We start from the raw sequence: 21,262 nt of genomic DNA on the forward strand, positions 1-21,262 counted from the left end.
TTATCATAACTCCACCCTGACACGTACTGACAACCGTAAGCACGCTTTGACTTACAGATCTTCTGTAAATACTTACTCTGGTTCAGCACCAGGTCATACTGCAACCAAAGAATCCTATTACATCTTTTTTTTTTTTTTTTTTTTTTTTTCCTTTCTGTCGGTCTGAATCTGTTCTCAGAGCAAGACCAGACCTGAGACTTGCAGCACATTCTGAGACCCCACATCTTAGGGTGTGCCTGATATGTTTGCACAGCAGAGAGCTGCCAGGCTGCTTGGCATAACCCTCCTTCAGAGCAGTGTGCTTTTAAAAAGGCAAAAAATTATTTATTTTACTTTGAATAGCAATTTGAAGCACGAGCTAGTATTATTTACATAACCAAATGGAGACAGGCACTTGACTGCTACCAAAATTCAATGTATTCACTCAATGTCTGAGAGAGCTTTTGAAAATCCTTGATGCTTGCACTAGTGTCTCTGTTCCATACTGGTGAGTGTGCTGTGAAAGTCTAGACACAAGGATACAGTTAACAGGAATAAGTGAAGCTCCAAAATAAGGCTGTTTACTTCGGTATTGAGCATTACAGCCAGAATTTCAGGTTTCAGCTTTGCAGAAATAGCGTGCGCCCTGAAAAAGTTTTCACTGTTAAAGGAGATTTGCGAAGTCAATGTCAAATGGGGAGTAATGCTTGGAGGTTGATCTCTTGCATTTCTCATAGTAAACACTAGATGGCCATGTGGCCTTTTTCTTCTTGCCATGTTAAAACTCAATTACGAAAAAGCCTGAGCGGCGTTCTTGATGACTATAAATAATATAACATTAGGAAATTTCTCTAGAAAATTTAGCTCTTGTTAGCCTGATTGCATCAGGGTCAGAATCACACAATTGTATATAGTACCTCATAACTACACACTGTGTCCTATAAGAGATGTAGTAAAAAATATTTTTTGAAAACATCTTTTTATGAAGAAAAGAAAAATTTCTGATAACAGTTCCAAAGTAACCTTTCAAGGAACATTCTGGTGTTGTAATATTGTTTATTTTCATGAAGAAAGATCAATTTATGTTATGGGTAAATGTTCCCATATATTGCTAATCCCTAAATTAAGAGGCATTTCATAGCTGTCAGTCTATAAGAAGATCTGAACACTACAAATAATTTTCACTCCTAAAGCATAGGCATCTTTAAGAACAAAAATTACACTAAAGAGAAGAGTTCAACATCATCACACATTGTGCTCTAGGGTGAGGTTTGCTTTTTCCTTTTTGTAATGCATTTTTTTTTCTCCTGCAATTGTAACTTCAAAAGATTTATTTTATTTTATTTTATTTTATTTTATTTTATTTTATTTTATTTTATTTTATTTTATTTTATTTTATTTTATTTTATTTCATTTTATTTCATTTTATTTCATTTTATTTTATATTTTTAAGCCCTGAATAATTTAAAATAATTTAATGGAAATTATTATCCTCCTCACATTTTTTTGTAGCAGTATTAAAGTATTCTTTCCTTGAAAAAGCAATGTTATTCCAAAATTGCTAGTAAGAAAATAGAACAACAAGCCTTCTGTTTTTAACTTTTTAACAGGGTCTTTGACTTCCACAGGTTGAATACTGGTCTTACAGGTTCTTTTTTCTTCCCATATTTTCTTTATCTCTGGTAGAAATTTTCCATCATCTGTTTTTTGTTCACTGTATGGTAAGAGGCAACCTTTATGTAAGTGATAGATCCATTTTACACGGAACTCTTAGCACTCAAATGCAGAAATGATAAAAATGCCTTATCTATAAATTATAAAATAATATTTATCTATAGAACTATGTAACAACCTTCTCTTTCTCTCTTACAACAGGCATTCAAAAAAACCAGCTACACTATATATTCACAGAAAACCTACTGTAGACTCTGGGATGGCCTAATGAACGTCTTTGATGTTCCCTACATCACTGCACATTCCAGAGTTGTTTAATAATGTAAATTATTAAGTTCTCTGAAATTCACTTCAAAAAGTTACCCCTGCTTATGCAGAAGATGTATATACTTTTCATGGCTTCTTTGGCTGCAAATTTGTTTAAGTAGAACTTTATTGCCAAATTAAGGTAAATCCTGGCATTATTATGTCAGATTAAAAATGCATTTCTTACTTAGGGTAGTACTGGATCCCCATGCTATATGCCATTAAGATGTTAGATCTTTATGTTTTGCCCAAAGATTTGAGGGATATATTTAAAGCAGTTTTCTGGATTTTAGGCAGATGGCTTGTTCTTCATTTATGTTAGCCTCGAGTGGCAGATCTTTATTGACCATAAATTTCTGGCACTCTTATAGTGCAGCTGCTTCATGTTTAATATTTGGATGGCAGAATGCTCAATAGTATTGAAAGCCAAGGAATTGGATTTGAGTTTAATGCACTGCTTATTACTCTCAAAGAGCTATTTATATCGAGGGGATCAACTATGTATGAAGGCTGTTATATCAAACACATGAGCAAGCCTTTGCTGTAGATGGATTTAATCCTTGTTATAAAAATTTCAGGGCACATGCATTGTTACTCCAGGTAGTTCCCATTGCCTTCTAATGGGTAGATCTGAGCTCTTGTATTTTGCTTGTTCTCAAAATATGTTTGGCAGCTGTGAGCAGCTTTCAGTAAGATTCCAGCACACTTCAGCAGGCAACCCTAACCTGGTCCATGTTCACTGCTGACCCTCCTTACAGCAGGAGGCTTGCCTAGATGGCCTCATGAAGTCCCTTTTAACCTAAATTGTTCCCTGATTCAGGAATTTAATTTGCATTCCTGAACAAACCTTTTGAGACTTTTAATGACTTCCTACCAGTTCCTACCTTTTTAAACTATCTGTGACTTTCTGCCTTTTCTGAGAGAAGGCAGAAGTATGATGGGTTTAGTTTCCAAACTATGAAGTTGGTCTTCTAGGCCTACATCTACAATGTGGAATAAAACAGGGCTGGAGCATGGGGCTGAGCACTGCATCACAATTGTCCTTGCTATTTAACTTTCAGTGTACTCATTGGCATAGCTTAGCCCCTCTCAGCTAGGGATTTGCCTGCCAGCTAACAGATGAATGCCTGGATATTCTTGCAGAGGTGGCTATTCTCAGTCAGCCATTCCCAAAAGGTAGTGTAGATGTAGCCATTCTGTCCCTGAAGGAGGAGAGGACTTTCCATGGAGATGTAAGGTGGTCGGTGTGACTTTTCTTCAGGGTTGAGCTTCCCCTGGTCTAATTTGTCTGTTAGGATATTCTCATGCTGTGAGGATCACAGTGAAATGTCTGCTGACTTCAGAGCAGGCACCAAAGTAGATTGCAAGCGTAAAGTAATTTGCAGACATAAAATTTGTAGGTTGACTATTGCTGATTGAGAAGTAATGGGTCTTGGGGGACTCTTCATTCAGAAATTTGATTAATCATGCAGATTTTCTACCACTGGGCACTTTGTTCAACAGTGTAAGAGCTGAATGGAAGTTAAGGATGTTTGATGACATAGGTGAAGCAAGCTTAACTGACAGACCTTTCTTTCTGAAAAGATTGTCAATTGAACATAACAAATGTGATTGTTCCTTAAATTTCTTTCAGTAGATGACTTCTGTAAAGTTCAACTATGCTAGAACCTTACCAGAGCTATTGTTACTAAATCTGATCTCTGCTTGCTCTGTTCAGAAAACTGTTTCCATGACTGATCAATGTTGCTTGAGGAGGAAGCCCTTCATAAGCTGTGACAAGCACTGTAGATTCAAATATATTGACTGCTAGATGGTGTAATTGATGGCTTGCTTGCTTACAAGTTTATAACTTTTCCAATTTTATATTATTTGCATAGCTTGCCAGATATATGAGTATTTGTAACGAAACTTGCCAGATCCTTCCTTTTGGTCCAAAGTTCTTAAGGACCTTTGGAAAGGCACCAGCATGTCCAGCAGCCTTCTGTAAGGTAATATTAGCAAGTCCTTGTTTTATGTCCTATACTGGAAAGGGTACTGAAAATATAAAGGATGTCTGGGAGTCTGACATGTTTTAACAAATTCTTTATAAACTTGACTTTGACAGGAATTATTTACAGGAACCGTCATGTTCCTGATATTTATAGGATTTGGATTCACTTGCAGCAGCTTGTGAGTTTCTTGATTTGCAGAAGCAACAGGTGGAAGGTTATGTTGACTTTGCAAAGTTGGTGACCTTTGCAATAACTTGCTATAATGTTACCAGCAAGTTTTGTTATGTTCAGATTCCTATTTGGTTCAAACTCCTCCTTTTGGTGACCTACGAGAAGGAAATTAAGCCTAACGCAAGTCTTCAGAAGAAACAGGGTACAGAAAATCTTCTTTATTTTGTGATATCCTTAAAATGTTCTCAATCTGCATTTCTATTTATCTAGTAATCAGAATATGCAAGCTGCCAGACATGAGCTTTTGGCACTGGCTTTGTTGAATGGAGCTTCTTCTAAGAACAGTCAGGCTAGATGTAGAACAGGAGACTTTCTAGTCCCATGAGGTAGAAGTTGGACTAGAGGGGAGCAGAAAACAGATTGTGCATAGAGCAATACACACCATAAAGTAAAATTATAGCACACTTGCCAGGTACTAACCTAAAATATTACTTGTTTGGCACCAAAATAATCAAGGTCTGTTTTTTCTTGTTGTTGTTGTTGTTTTGTTTTCTGGAGAGACCCATAAACATACTTTATCTTCAGCATGGCTGATGCTCCGTGTTTTGTGTATGATGATGGCTTTTTAAATCACTGACACGGTAGTAATATGGTTTAATAATCTCACAGTGTTGTAGCTGTTGATTCCACATGGAATGTCTTGCAGGTGCTCCCTGCATGGAGGTCACAGGTTTTAGGCACAATCTTATTTAATTCCATAAAATATATTACTTGGGCAGACTTCCTGAGCTTGCAATTTGCTTGTGTAACTAGTCTGTAGTGCAGGCAGCAGTTGGTGGTAGTAGAATGTGTATGCTCATTCTGAAGTGATAGCCTTCTATCCCACCTGACTCTTCTGAAACACCAGGAAATCAATATTTTTGTGATCACTGACACCTCACATTTGTGATATTTTTTCTGCTTTTTTTAGTATCTCACCATATGGTCCATATTCCACTGCAGGATGCATTGTGACAGTTTTATTACCCTGTCCTAGTTGAGAGACTCCAAGAATGTTCCGCTATTATCAATGATCTGTTATAACTGCATCGCTCAAAATCAACGGGCACACAAGATATCTTACAGATATTTCTAATTGGGATTATACCACTTCAGTATTGATGATGCCAGGTGAAAATTCAAAGCTGATAGATTAAAAACATTTATATAAATAAATATTATCTTCCATATATTAAAAAAATAATTCCACACCACTTTGTGAAAGCAGGGAAATAAATCTCTTGCTTCAGAAATCCATCACAATTTACATTCTTGTAGTGCAAGATGATGTAGTACAACATATCTACTTTCCCACTGCCTTTTGTGTTTGCATGTGGGATTTCACTTTTGCTGTATAAAAAAAATGATTTTAAATGGTAAATGATTCTGAGAAAATAAAATTTTACTTAAATAAGAAAAATCAGCTGCCTTATTGTTGCCTGAACTGATGGTGTCATGTTTGAACAAACCAGTGTGGCAAACCCATATTCATGTGATTATACAACCTGAAAGGGTCCAGCCGTAACTATCATATTAGTAAAGAGGTTGGGAAACTTCTTTTTCTTTATGTGTGTCCAAACTCTTATACAAATTAATGTAATTCTTGATATTCTGAAATGTTTAAGGTATGATTTGACTTTGCTTTCCTAGTCAAATAGTCAATCTTTATCAAATTAACTCTCCAACTAGTTCTGACATCTTGCTATACTGTCTGCTTTGTTTTATTGGTTACTGCCCGTGTGCATCAGAATTTCAGAAGTAAATAAGATTTTCCTGCTGCACTGTCCAAGAGTCATCTGAAGATATGTGCCATGATGTGCATCATTGTTCCAGAAAAGTACCCATGGACAGAGTTGGCAGACTACTACTTGTTTTCAATTCAATGTTACCAGCTAGTTACTATAAATATTGAATAATATGTTATCATCTTTTATATATCTGAAGGCTATAAAACACCATAAACACTTAAAAAAATTCTTTGTACAGAGTCATATTTTATCATATCAATATTGAAAACCTCTGCATATAGGTTATAGTTTCCTGTTCAATGTTTAGTATTGAAATTAGTCAGTTAATTTTATGGTCTATTGCTGTTTGTAATATTCAGCTTAAAAAAAAAAGTTTACCTTGTTATTTTTTAGAGGTTATGATGTTTGAGAGTTGTAGACATTTAAAATCTAGAAACTCCAGTTTTTCTCAAGGGAAAAATAGCAACTTTTTTAGCAATGTCTGTGGCAAACTGAAGTAAAACATTGTAATCATATATCAATGTAAGCTCATACCTAGCCATTTCTATTAGGAAGTGTATAGGTACAAAATAAGGAACGAAGCAGCACTGCAAAGGAATAGTGGTAGGGAATTTACCAGTTATTCAAGCATTTGCCATGAAATTTCTATCTCCCTCCTGTCAGAGTAAAATAACACTGGGTTTTGGAGCGTGATTTTTAATCTAAATAATTTTCTTGATCCACTTCACAAAGCAGCCTCATGAACAATTCTGTGGGCATATCCTGGGCTGCAACAAAAGTAGCTGACCAGCAGGTCGAGGAAGGTGATTGTCCCGCTCTGCTCTGCTCTCGTGAGATCCTGCCAGGAGTACTGCATTTACCTCTGCAGCCCCCAACATAAGAAGGGCATGGACCTGTGGGAAAAAGTCCAGAGAAGGCCACAAAGATGATCAGAGGGCTGGAACACCTCTCTGATGAAGACAGGCTGGGAGAGTTGGGGTTTTTCAGCCTGGAGAGCAGAAGGCTCTGGAGAGACTTTATTGCAGCCATTCAGTACTTAAAGGGACCTACAAGAAGGCTGAGAGGGATATTTTACAAGGGCACATATGATAGAAAAAGGGATAATGGCTTTAAACTGGAAAAGGGTAGATTTAGATTAGATATAAGGAAGAAATCCTTTACTATAGGGTGGTGAGCATTTGAACAGCTTGCCCAGGGAAGTAGTGGATGCCTTATCCTTGGAAGTGTTCAAGGCCAGGTTGGATGTGGCTTTGGGCAACCTGGTCTAGTGGAAATTGTTCATGCCTGTGGCAGAGGGGTTTGAACTAGATGAGGTCCCTTCTATCCCAAACCATTCTAAGATTCTATGATTCTGTGATTCTATGATAACTGATATGACACTGAGATGCAGAGTAGGAAAAAGTAGCCAAAGAAAGGGAAAGGGGAGGAAAGCTTTTAAAGTATCCATCTCCTGTAATAACACATACTGAAGTGCTGCAACATACTTCGTTCAAGTGCCTTATAAAATATGCATGGTATTATAGGTTAAGATTCTTCTGGAACAAATAATACTCTTTAAGAAAAAGGGCTTATACTAAGAAATATAAGCACCACTATCCTCAAACCATGGGTACATAGGCAATGGTGTTTTATCTCCTCTGTAACAGACAGAAAGCACTCAGGCAGACCTTCTTCCACTGCTTCCAAGGACTCTGTCAAAGCAACTCTTTTACATTTACACAGGAGGTCCTTGTCTCAGACAATGCTGAGCTGCCAGTTTCTTAGTGAGATCTCTTTAGAACATACAGGCTGTTTCCAGTGACAATTTCAGCTGTACCTTTTGACACAAAATCCCTTTGCAGTCTCTAAGATATCTGATAGCACAGGGAGTTTTAGTATTATGGAAGGTGCTATGACCAAGACTGAGAAACTCATGGACTACTGACAGATGAACTGAAAGACACTGAATCATATACCTATCTCATCAAATCTATCCCACCATGTGTTTGGTAGGAAATAAGGTTTTCATAACGTTTCCTTCTTTAAAGACTGTTCCCTAGACTTTTCTATTATGACCTTCAGCCGTAATGGGAAGCTGCAGCCATTATTTATCCTGAATTTATATTTACAAGTTATTATTAATGTCAAATTAAAGACCATTTTTACCAGAATAAATTCTACCTACACCTTTTTTTTTTTCAATACTTTCAGATTCAGGTATTCTTCCTTTGGGATCTCCAGAGTTGTGGAATTTCCTCATTAATCATACACAGGCTGAGACATCCATAACCGAGGCATAATGAAACTGTCCTTCAGAACAGGAGGAGCACTGGAGGAAAAGGACTGCAGCAGCATCACACCGTATCTGTTGTCTTGCTGGTTTTGCTGTTTCCTCCTCAATTTTTCAGTTTTTTTTCCATCCTTTACCTCTTGGAAACCCTCTACAATTGAAAACATCCCTGAACCACCTACTCATTCTGAAGTATGCCCAACAAGCAATATACTATCTCTGAGTATTCAAATTGTGCATTGCTTTTAAATCTTGTGTGCTTCCTGTCTTTATTATGTTAATTGTTATGGATTATGAATGTGGATCAAATTCATGAGAAGACTAAACATAAGATCCTAGAAAGTGCAGGAACTTCAGGAATTCTCTAGTCCAGTCTCTATTTCAAATTATGGTCAGTTGTGAGATCAGATCAGGGTTTTAACCAGCTGAGTGTCAAAAAACCCCAGAGATGGAGGCTGCACAACCAGCTGGGCAACCTGCTTCATAGCTTGACTGTCCACACAGTGATTTTTTTTCCTTATGCCTAGTCAGTGCCTTTCCCATTTTAGCTTGTGCCCATTATTACTCACTTTCCAGTCATGCACTGTTAAAGAGGGACTCCATCTTCCTGTTAATTTCCTTGTACATGTTGGAAGGATGTTATTAGGTTCACCTGAAGAGAAGAATCTCTTCTCTTAGGGCTTGCTTCTCATCCCCTAACCACGCTATATGATTAAGAGCTCAGTTACACGTCTTTCCCAAGAAGTCAGTGTTAAAACTCTCATCACCTGAAGAACACTCAGATATATTTTTCCCTTCAGTAGTGTTTCAGGTTTATTCCTTTGCAAACTGCCTTGATTAATTCTATTATCTCTGCTCAAATGGATGTTTTTGTGTTTCTTCCAAAACTCACTTTCAGTTAGATGAACCAAACTGCTTAGGTGTGATGGGTGATTCCATGGGAATTGGTCAATCTACTCTATTATTTTAAAAACCTCTATTATTTTAAAACTCTATTATTTTAAAACTATTATTTAAAAATCCCTTTATTTTTTTTTTCTATTTCAGATATTCTACAAAATTGGTATGGCAGGTTTTTTCTTTGTCTTTGAATATCTTTCATGCAACCCAAAATTAATTTCAAGCAACTGCATGGTTTGATTTTTTTTTGCATACTGCAAAACAAATCAGCTTTTTGCTAGTATTTTATTCCAGAAATTCCAAGAGATACAGAAATCTCTTAGAAAGCTGGTAAAACTAAGGGTAAGAGAAAGGTCCTTTAACTTCAAATGTGGATGCCCTCTTAACTCTTAGCCGTACTGCTTCCAGGCAAACAAATACTGCCTATCAGCCAAGTCATCAGCGGTTTATGGTAGTTTTTAGACAGATGCACCTCTCAAACATTGAAGCATTACAACTGAAACTTCCCTACCCGGTTTGCAAAATGTTATACTCTCAGGCATGAGCACGTTTAAGCAGAGCTTTCATTACCCTCAATATCTAAAAATAAACACAATCTGGACAACGACTGTTGCATCTAATCGCACTCTGACAGAGCAAACTCTCAAGATGAGGAGGACGCTGGGGCAGGTAACGAGCCCCTCGAACTTCTCACAAAAATTCTGATCCATAAAGACAAGCAATTTTGACCTTGCACTCATTCAAAACTGCTGCAGATGATCGGTGATTGTTCTAATTAATGAGTTTACTCTCTCTTACCATATGAAATAACAAGCAGAATATAATTTGTCGTGTCTAAAAACTGAAAGTAGTTTCACCTCATTTTTTTTAGAAGGTAAATTTATTTTAATCTAATATTTTTTTCTAAAAACATGTATTAGTTTGAACATGTATTAGTTTGAGGAGGCTTGGATACAATTTTCACAGTCAATCAACTGGATCTGAATTGGTTTTACCTAAAGATTTACAATCACTCAGCACAATATGCAGTTGGGAGTAGCAAGTATTATTAAAAATATCCAATAAAACCAAAGCTCCTATTGCTTCAAGGACAGAGCAAAAAAGACACTTAAGCTGACATTTGACCCACTCGCATTTAACTAATAAAATTGAATGCAAAATCACTCCAAATAAAATCTGGGGTTCAAAATAAGCATATGCGAATATAGGAAAAGGAAATTAATGAAACGCCTTTTTAAGATTTCTAGCTCTATGAGGGTGAACAAAACAAAAACACCAGGAGCTAATCTCCATAGGTTTCAAACAAGTCCTCAAGATGTTAAGAAAGTGTACCCAATATTACATTTTCTGGTTTATTTTTTTTGTAGTGTAACTGACCTATAGGGATTTCCCAGGGGATGAAATCGATTCTGCTGCACTTGTTTCTTTTATAATCGGGAAAAGCAGCATCATAAAATACCACAACTCTGGCCTCAGACTGCTAAGAAGTTTGCTGCTCTAATTAAAAAGTGAATGTTCCCAATGTTTTGCCAAATAAAGCTCTTTTATAACAAATAACCTTTTGATGGGGAAACCACACTGTTTAGACACCAAAAAGTAATTTTAAGGCTTATCTTGAGTCTGTGCCATGGTAAATACAGGCTAGAGCTTCTTGCCTTTCCTCTCTTTACTGAGGAATCAAACCAGACATATTTCAGCAACCAGCTTGTATAAATATTCTACTGTAAATGTGACTACAGTTTGGAGTGAAAATTTCTCTTCTAATGACATTTTTAGAAGGATTACACACACTCCTGCATTAGGGCAATGGTTCTATAGGATAAGGTTGTGGCAGTGTTTCTATTATTAACATAAATTCATAAATTTGCACTGCTTTTATTCAACTGCCACAGAAAAGCTCCTTTTTGTCTGACTTTTTTGGCCTAACTCTTATGTATCTTTTTCCTATTTTTTTTTTTTTTTTTAAGTTTGAGGCTATTCAAGAAAGTTGCATTTTAACTGAGAAGCTCAGAAAACTCAGTAATTACACTGCATTTTGAAGATACACAAAATGTAGATGTTGATAGTTATGGGCTCAATCTCACTAACAATTCAACACACAGATCTGTTTTTACTAGAACACCCACAGGCAATACAGTAAAGGTGAGAGAAACCATTGCACCCTCACATGCAAACCTTGGTGAAATACACCTGTAGATAGATAACAGATCATAGAATCATAGAATGGTTTAGGTTGGAAGGGACTTTTAAAGGCCATTTAGTCCAACCCCCTTGCAAATGAGCAGGAACATCTTCAACTAGATCAAGTTGCTCAAAGACCCATCCAGCCTGGCTTTGAATGTTTCAAGGAATGGGCCATCTACCACCTCTCTGGGCAACCTGTGACAGTGTTTCACCATCTTCATCATAAAAAAATTTCTCTTTTATATCTAGTCTGAATCCCCCCACTTTTAGTCTGAAGCCGTTACCTCTTGTCCTATTGCTACAGGCCTTACTATTCCAATCTTCTTTATAAACCTCCTTTAAGTATTGAAAGGCTGCAAAAAATGTCTCCCCAGAGCCTTATCTTCTCCAGGCAAAACAATCCCAACTCTCCCAGCCTTCCCTCATAGGAGAGCTTTTCCATCCCTCTAATCATTTTCATGGCCCTCCTCTGGACGTCCTCCAACAGGTCCATGTCTTTCCATATATAGGGCTTTCCTCCACAGCCACTTAATTTCTTGGCTTAAAAGTCCTTTGTTCCTTTCCATCAGCTTTGAAGTACCTGCTAACGTATGGCAAATCAAGTCTAATTCTATATGAATTAAGATGTCGCGGTGCAGCATCTGCCTTGAATATTTTTAGTTCACATCCTCAAATTTCCTTGGTTTAATTTGGTTCAGTCCTGAATACTGAACTCCTGTTAGTAAATTATCTGAATGAAAAGTTTTCTTGACAAGATGCTGAAAGTTAATAAAGGTGAAGCCACCTAGGCCACTAATACAGCAACATATCATCAAAATCAGCTAGCTAGAGCCAGGTCTGGGGGTTGCTAGAATCTCAAAATGTTGTCACTTCTGAAGGTTTTTTTTAATACATCAAGGTCCCTGTGTCTCTGATACTTGCAAGCATGTAACGTTATTCCTGGAAATGAGAAAGTAGGCAGCATCACAAGTGATGTTGATTCGTCAGTCTGGTAGATACACAGTAAAAGGGAAGAGGTTGAGGTACCAAATATTTTGATATCCACATATCTTTATATGCTACTGTATTTTACAGGGTATATTAAACATTAATTTTCTGATGTCATATTGCCACAACAAGACAAGAATTGCAAACAGCATAGAACTGCAGGTAATCAATTTTTATGACAAGTTTTTGGTGTGAATGAGGAATAGCAAACATAAGCCATTCTCATTATTGTATTCTTGTTGTCCTCTATAGATGTCACACCCAAGGCAATCTGTTCTGTTATTCTTCTTAAATAATTATATTCATATTAGTACATATTCTTGAGCAGACCAGTTATCTATGATGGCCACTTCCAAAAACGAATGTAAATTATCATTGCTCAGACAGTTCAAGCAAAGCATGTCAACCATGAATGATAGTTATGGGTATTTATGAAACATCTGTATGCTTCAGAAAAATTAAAACCATTCTGTAAATTCTGGTTATTCAGATTCGATTTTGATGTCTATGCAAATCAGTATACAGTAAGGCTGTTATAATGCATGGTTTTTAATGAATTGCAGAATATACTTATGAGCCATAATTAGAGCTCTTGGGAACAGTATTACCTAAATCTAATTTGCTGACATGCCATTGTAAGGTCAAGCAAGTCTTTAAAGAAAAGGACTCCACTAATCTGAGATCAGATATTTCCAGATTTTTCTTCAGCTTTGTACCACTGCATATTCATGCACATGTTCAGCAGAAAAACTAACCCTTTTTGATAATAATTCACAATGTTCTAAGCACTGCTGTTACAATTGACTGAAACCATTAAGCAATACATTATAAATTAATACATATTTCTTATACTATGACTATGGTTTTATATTTACCTTTGTCCTTCACAGAAAAATAATTTTGAGGATTTCAGCAAGATAAAGAAACAAGATTCTATAAACTATCAGGTCTTCCTTGTGATTACACTTCTTGACTGCCATTTTTATATAAAATTATTCATAAAGCTCAATTAATTTATCAATAACTTCCTCATTTCCTTTAGCTGCAATTACTGTTTATTTGAGTTCATGTGTTACTTCTATAACAATATAATACTGGCACCTATCACCTTACAGATGGCTGTTGTGCATAGTGACAATGTTTTGGCAGAACTGAATTTTCCTCTATATAATGAGATCTTTAACTTCAGAAAACAAAACAGGGAAATGTTTTGTTTGTTTGTTTGTTTGTTTTATTTCCTATGTTTTTTCCCAACAAGTCTCTTGGTAAAGTCTTGGAAATTCTTGTTCAGAAAACATTAAGGAATCTAGGTCAAAAGTCCTTTTTAGGACTGGCATATGGAGTTTTCCATAAACAATACTACAGAGGTTTGTAGTTCAATTTAGGAGTTGAAAAGTGAGCTCTGAGGTATAGATTGCAATTATACAGATATACTGCATGTTAAAATATCAATCTCACAATGCATAATTACATTGAAAATATGCTGAGGTGGCTAGTATCTAAAAATATGATAATAATAAAAGTTTATGAATTGGGACTAAGAGCTATTCCAAACTATGACAGTGAAGAAAAATAACGGATCCTTATGTCTTACTATGCAGAAAGGTTTTTTAAATTCTAATGTCACACAGAACAATGGGCTTATTCTGATTTATCTGGAATACACTGAGTAAATCTTTGCCATTCACAGCTCTTTTTAATATGGCATGTGTGGATAGCTTTGAACATTAACTTCATGGTTTTCTTTTCAATAATTTTTATTTATTTTAGAATTTCCAGGTGAGGCTAAATTCTCATGCTGCTTGACACTCCACAGATAAATAGCAAAATAGACTCCCTTCCTTAAGGAATTTGCAATTTGAGTAGCAGAGACTGAGGAAGGAGGCCAAAATAATCTAGCTTTACTTTACAGAAAGGGAAAATATGACATAAGTCCATGAAGTGATAACTTTTTGATTTGTTGCTCACAAATTACATTCTGATAATGATGAAATATATTCCCATTTTTTAAACTGTAGACAAACACATTGCTTTCCTGAATTATAGAAGCAATTTCAAATTAATAATGCAAATTATTACATTATGTAATACTCTTAAAACTAACAATATGAGTAACTCATATTTCCCTTACAAATAAAAACATAAAGAATTTACTTATTTCTTTAAATTGATTTTGTTTGATTGGTTGTGTGTGGTTTTTTTTAAAGAAACATTTTCTTAGAAAAATAATTCACTTTCATTAGAGATTTTTTCCATTTTTTAAAGTTATAAAATAGTTGCAGTTTTCTAGGTTTATTACTTTGTGAACTCTCTTGATTAAATATTTCATTTTTTGAAATCTCTCATAATTCCTGAATTACCTCTTGCTTGGAAAACCCTAATTTTTATTTGTATATTATAAAGCATGGAAGAAGCCTCTACTTAAGCAACCTTGACAGAAATACTGTGCTGTCTCCTACTAATTACAGGTAATTTTTCCTTTTGGGAGTCATTAAGCCTCTTACAATATCAGGTCTCTTCTCAAAATTGCTTTTTATGAGTCTTTTATCCACTTTTAACCAATTCTTATTGAATAAATAGTTTTTAAATAGTGCTTTGCAAATGATAGTTTTCCTAAGGTAGCTTTCTCCACATATTTTGTTTTCTGTGGTCTTTTCTTTCTGCTGTCTCCATTCATTTCCTGCTGCCATTTCTCATCATTTCATCTATCCAATTCAAGGCCTTGTCTAGATCCACGTAAATGATTCCCACTGAAATTAATAATCCTTGCAAATACAAAATATTTCCATCCAGGAGTACTTGCTTTTCTCTGTATAAACCCTGTCCTCTCTTCAAAGTGTTCAGACACAAGACACTACATCTTCAGTTTTAAAGATGTCTGTGTAATTTGAGGACAGGCAGATTGGAAGATTGGCTGGTCCAGTCGGTGTATGACAGCCCAAATAATTTTACCCATCACTCCCGTATTGAATTATTGAGTTGGATGATAGAAAACTTTGAGTAATCAGTGGTTTGGTGAACCAGAGAAACCAGCTAGTGTTCCCAAAGCATCCATCACAAAGGACATTCTTGGGAATTTCTGCATAATTTCTTTTTATTTCCAGCAAAATAAGGGATCTGCAGGGACTGCTGGAGAGGAGTCCAAGTGGCCATGGATAGGAGCAGAGGGAAGCAGCACACGAGAGTTTTGTATTCTTCCTTGTTTTCTTTATAAACACCAACTATGGACACTTGCTGTCCTTTCCAGCTGTAACACTTCACAGGCTCCTTATGCTCCATCTGCTCTTGAAGAGTTCAGTCACAACATGGTTGGTTGTTAACTGCAACACCATTAGCTCTGAAACATTTAAAACAGTTAAAACTGAGTAAGCCACTGTAATGTGGATATAGTCTAGACAGATATTCAGCATATTAATATAAGAAATTGTAATTAGTTATGATTTCCGTTGATTTGTGCTACCACTGATAACTAAAAAAAAGACCTGATGCATGTGTATTACTGCTCCAACTATTGATTTTGCTTTTGGGCCTGATCCAAAATCCATTGGATGAACTTAATATTTGTAATCAGATCCTGACACTAGAAATTATTTGGAGCACATGGTATACAATTCCGGATATAAATAGAAAAAATGATCACAGGTCAGCAGTTTTTAGTAAGCCATTCTGAATAATTTTCTCTCCTGACTTCTCCACATCTCAGTCTATAAATTCAGAGCAAAACCAGAAATACGACTAGCACCACAATTATTTAATTATGGATCTAGGGACAAAGTGGCTGACGAGTTAAAAGCCTTGTGAAAAGCTCACTGAGAAGAATAACAGAAGATTAAGCTTCACATAAATTCCAAGATCACCTATTTGTGAGTGAGCCCAGGTTCACCTATTTGAGTGTTTTATTTAGTACTTCACAGCTTCTTGTATAAAATGTGTGCCTTCCTCGATATGCAGAAGTGTTTCTCATGCTGTGTTTAAAATCTATAATATATATACACATACATACATATGTATGAAAGCTAAAATATATACAAATAGCCAGCCATATAAAAAATCCTTTCATCATGAAAGAGCAGTTTGTATGTGGATGGGATGTGTTACCTGAAAACATGTGATTGGCCAATGTTTTACTTAAAAATACTTGTGACAGACTTGGTTTTATTAAATCAGTCATTGTGAAACTATATGTAATACTGAGATGATAATGGTGCTTGGTAGCTCTAGGCTTTCTATGGTTATTACTATCTTCTGAAGCAATAATCCAAAATATTTAGAAACAGATTTTTAACATGCTGTTTCACTGACCCAGCAATCTTTAAAAAGCAAAAGTAAAACTGGTATTTGTATTGACAGTCCCCATGTTGTTGTTCTTAAAGCATTTACCTGATACTGATTTACACGCAGGAGTTGTGTACAAATGAACATACCAAGGGGAGCTGTTATTAGCTGACTACAAACAGTACAAAAGCTGTTGCAACTGCTATGAAGGTTGACAAAATCCTTGGACAAACTAAGAGGCATTTGAGTTTTCCTCTGTTTTTGCTATCAGCTCTGTAACCACTTCCAGCAAATATTATTGTACACATGGAAAGTTTTCCAGCGTTTGCCCCCCAGTGTGGATTCTCTGGCTGGCAGGACAGGGTGGCAAGAACCACTCAACAAGCAGCCTTTCCTCAGGTATTGTGTGTCTCCAGCATTGATATGTGGAATATTTTTCAGGTCAAACTTTAAGGCGTTTGGATTATATGATATATTAATAAATAATTAGGGAAAAGAATCAATACTTTTCAAAATTTACATACAGATAGAGAGTTTGGATTCTGGGGAGAAAATGTCTCAACACTGAAAAAAACCCTACCATGTGCTGTAAAACACAAGACAAAATTATGCCCAGGTTTTCCAAATGCTCATGGATGTACTTTATTACCTTGAACAGTATCAGGCAGTCGAAGAGTGCAAAGCATAAGAATCGAGGAAGAATGTTACTATGATTGTAATGATATAATTATCCCTATTTTAACTTTAAGCTCTGAATTTCCTGTGTTGAGAGCTCATTTGTGTCCTTTTTAATGGTCTAATTTACCTTCAAATGTGAGCAGCGATCCATGTGAGATTTTTCTGGAACACTTTGAAGTCCCAGATTTGAAAGTGCCTCTTTTGCCAGTTATCTGAGGTGAGAATCAGGTCAGCAGTATTGTTTAAACAGCTTTAGTCTGAAAAGGTACAGTTTGATTAAACAAAAGAAAAAAAGAAAAAAGATCATATTTTTGCCATTTAAAATGTGAGTATTTCTGAGAAACCAGCCTCATTCACTAAAAAAAGCACCTTGTGTCTCTGATACTTGCCACATAACCTTAGAAAGGACACCATTAGATCATTCCTGGCAAAATATAGCTTATTATTCCTCTTACAAACTATTTGCTAGGTGCCAGCATTGTGCTGCTTCACAGAATCAGGAAGAGATGGAGACATAACTTCAGCCTATGAGGATTTTACAATTTAAAGATGCAGATCAGATAAATCCATCCCAAAATGCATAGGAAGATCCATAGGAGAGCTCTAGAGGAGTGTGTTACCATATTTTAATTTGAGTAGATAACAACGTCTTTGTTGAAATGATTTAGCATTAATGGACTAATAAGTTAATTTTTAAAAAGTTATTTTAATTAACACAAATAGCGCAAGAGGCTGATTCTGGCACAAACACGTACATAGAAGCTATGGAAAAGTAACCCAGAGGCTGTGACAGGCTACAATGAGATGACAAAGAAGGACAAGTTGAAGAACAAGGCCAGAAGTTCATAACTGATGTGAAAGACAAGCCAAGAAAGAGAATCAGAGAGGAGAATGATACAGATCTTGTGCAAATAAAAGGTCTGCCTAGATTGAGACACAACATTTTAAATTAAATGCTAGCAAAACTTTCAATACGTTTAGATTGTCTCTTGAAAATACCAACTTATCTCAGGAAGCATGACAGCAGAATAAGATGTAGTTGTGGATATTTTAGTAGGTGAAATGTGCTTTCAACAAAGTAGGAATGTATTTGCAGAATGTAACTGAGGAAACATGCCAGGAATTCCAACTTCCAACCACAATCTTGCTTAAGCAATATTAAAAAAAAATGAGAATAAATTTTGTCTTGTTTTGTTTATTCCTCCTTATAGTTTTCTACTACATAATGTTTTGCTGGTCTGTGATGCTTTCTGCCACCGAATGCCTTAAGGAGTTGCGGCTTAATCTAGTTTAAATTCATTTCTCACTGTTGTACATGGGATAAAAGCTACTCTTCCAATTAAAAAATCTGTTCCACTGACTTACACTAATGAGTAATCAGCTATTATCAGATATCTCAGGCTTAAATAATTAATATAGCCTTTGATAGACTATGGTGAATGGTCAAATAAAGCCAATTAATTTAAGACAATGATCAATAGCTCTCACTTATAAACTATATGGCTTGGTTCTATAACAACTGTCATATATTCAATTTCTGTGGTATAACCAGAGCATCTGTTTTAGAAAACAGAATATTCCCTGGCTATTAATAAAGCTGGGGCCACTTTAATTGTTTTTGGATGTCAGTATTGTGTTACTCAATGCCTGCTGTGTTACATTCAATTCATTTTTAGGCATAAGATCACAAAAACAGTTTCATTGAAACCCACAGGGAAACTGGAGATTCAGGTTGAACCTTTGTCCTTAAACTACAATGTTTTCATCTTCAAAATTCAATCTCCATGAAAAACAAAACAAAACAAAACAAAACAGCATAGCCAGCATAGCCTAAAATGCAATAACAAATCCCTCAGTGCTCTGTGGTCACTTGGGGCCACATGGAGTAACACCACCACATTGTTCCTAAGGGTGATATTAAGAGCATTTTTCCAAATTTAAAGTCCGAAGCATCTCACCTTCAGTCTCTCAGTTCTTTTGTCAGGGCTGTGATTTGTCAAAGGACTAATTCCAAGGATGCATCTCAGTTGGACAAAGACATAAATTTTAAATGTAATTGAGAGTGACATTAATTCTAAAATTCTACAATTCCACCCCCACACAAGATATGTAACCTAAATTTTAGAGGCTACTTTCTTGTTCTTGGACAACTTCAATGGCAGGACAGCCTTAAACTTTCAGACTAAGGAAATTGTCTCAGTTATATTAGGATGAAACAGGCATGTTCTCTGTGCTAAGTAGCATCAAATGAGTTATATCAGGTTTGTTATATCAGCTTTTCTGTATTTGTTGTATGAACATCACAGCCTGGTTTTGCATACTTTGCATATATGTATAAATCATACATGCACATATTTAAAATGTCCATATTCTTTCAGAGTTTTGAGCTAGAGGTTGCTAGGACAGTTGCAGTATCTTCCTTTGTTTAGTTTATTTTCATTTTTCTGATTGACAGTTGTTAGGATTTGAGGTGCTAATCCTCTTTTGTTAGCTCTGAGGAACCATTTCACCGATAGTCAACTTCTCCTGTTTCTGGAGACAGGATGTTTATATGATACACCTTTGTTGCCTTAAAACAGGTTCTTCAATGTGGTCTGTGCTCACTGATCATAGATCCTAGTTGAAAAGCTGCACTTAGCTGTAGCTTGTACCAAGATATATAATGACATTTATTAACTGCTGGTAAAATCATCTATATCGGCCCATCAGTTCTAGCTAGCATTTGACTGTCTGCATATGTGAAATTTCCTTAAGAACAGCATTGTTTGTTGCCCGTTCTGGAGGAAAATGTGAAGATTTATAAAGACGTTGATGAAAGGTGGAATTTTAACTTACAGAAGAGTCAGTTGTATTTATGACGTGCATTTTGTCAGCTAAGCGCAAGGATTCGTCTGAATGTCTGTCAAAAGTATGTCTTCAAGAGTATTGTGTTTTATTTGATGATTTGAAGCCTATAGAGAACACACACAGTGAACACTGTCTGTTGTCATAGCTACTTTAACCAGTAAGATTAAAACTTGCTCTGGCTGACTGATGTTTACAGGTTATGTTCTCTTTAGGATTGACTATTGTCCTACATAATTTACTCTGAAGTTTTTTTTTACATATGGTGTACATCTGAATTCTGTCTTTATATATTTTAGCCTTCTTTAAACCAGGAGAAACAGAGAGGTATTGTGGTGATGTATGCACAGTGTTATTAGTTGCAACTGTAACTGAACAAAATTTCCAATAATTTAATTCTCTTCTACACATTAATTTACAGCATGTTCCAAAAAGATGGACCCAGTTTCACAGGTAGAGTGATTTCAAATTTGGTCCATCTTTTTGAAACACCTTGTATTTGGAGAGAATTATGCCAATGTTTTGGAGCATGACTAGCACGCTTAAAAGAAATATAGATAGACTGAAATACAATGCACCAGCTCGGCAATGAAAATGTTAGCAGAATTAAAGGTGGGATAGTCAAAAGTGCGTAGCATTTTCCAGTTAAATCTATTACTGAGGTCTTACTGATTTTAATGGGCACAAACTTAGACAAAGGCTTTGGAAATTCCTGTTTTACATACAATTGTTCCATTTACTTGAAAAAATGTAATCATTTTACATTGCTAGTATATTATATATGTACCAAGCAGAGCTAGTACTACAACATGATCAGTTATATGTGTTCAGTCTCTAACTGTGTTACGACATATGGATAATCCTGATAGAAGCATTCCATTATTTTCATTCATTTGCCTTTTGAGCTGAAATCTTTCACATTTGTACTGATTCTAAAGGTGAAAGTTGTTAAAAAATACATTGTCTATTGTATTTTTAGTTGTGGTACTTAGAGTAATACTAATAAAAATAGAACTATGCAACCATGTACTTAAAAACATATTTCAAGACAGCATTAAGACTGACCAAGTATTGACACTTAACTGCCTTTCTCTCAGCTACTGTATGTTCATTTGTATAAACTGTTACATGGCATTGATTTGCTACTGTTAAAACCAACAGCAAGATCATTATTGATATACATGGTGGGTACAGCTGAAAAATCTGAACATTAACTA

Source organism: Streptopelia decaocto (assembly GCF_964273445.1).
Source record: "Streptopelia decaocto genome assembly, chromosome: 2".
Lineage (NCBI taxonomy): Eukaryota > Metazoa > Chordata > Aves > Columbiformes > Columbidae > Streptopelia > Streptopelia decaocto.